Source organism: Sciurus carolinensis, chromosome 4, assembly GCF_902686445.1.
Source record: "Sciurus carolinensis chromosome 4, mSciCar1.2, whole genome shotgun sequence".
Lineage (NCBI taxonomy): Eukaryota > Metazoa > Chordata > Mammalia > Rodentia > Sciuridae > Sciurus > Sciurus carolinensis.
The window spans coordinates 106,652,989-106,653,505 of NC_062216.1; positions in this window are offsets into that span (position 1 = coordinate 106,652,989).

A 517-nucleotide genomic window follows, 5' to 3' on the forward strand; every position below is an offset into this window, starting at 1 on the left:
TCATTCATGAAAAGGTGCTCCTTGCTAGACAGAAACTTGCTGATTTCCAGTATTGTTATTTTTGTCTAAAGTTCTGTAAATACATGCTTTAATGTTATCTTTAAGAAATCTATGTAAATAATATAGTCTACAACATAGAGACTGTACAATTCTGTGTTATATATGTGCCTCGTGCTTTGTTGGCACTCAATAAATTTTAAGCAACAAAACTGATAATCATATAGTGAAGGCATATTTTTCATCCGAGCTTGAGATAGGATGTGACTATATACTAATGAGACTCAGTAGCCCAAGCCACACATGAAATTTGTCTCATTATTTTATAGTCATGCCATGTATGTTTTTTAACCAGAAAATGACAATAAAAATGATTTTTAAATCAGAGTGTTTTTGGATAATGACTTCTATCCTTATCTTAGCATAATTAAAATATTAAACACCTAATAGCAACAAACCATGATGTAATCATTAAAGCTCCTAGTAGAAGCTGCTCCTAAGGAACAAGAATGGAACTACA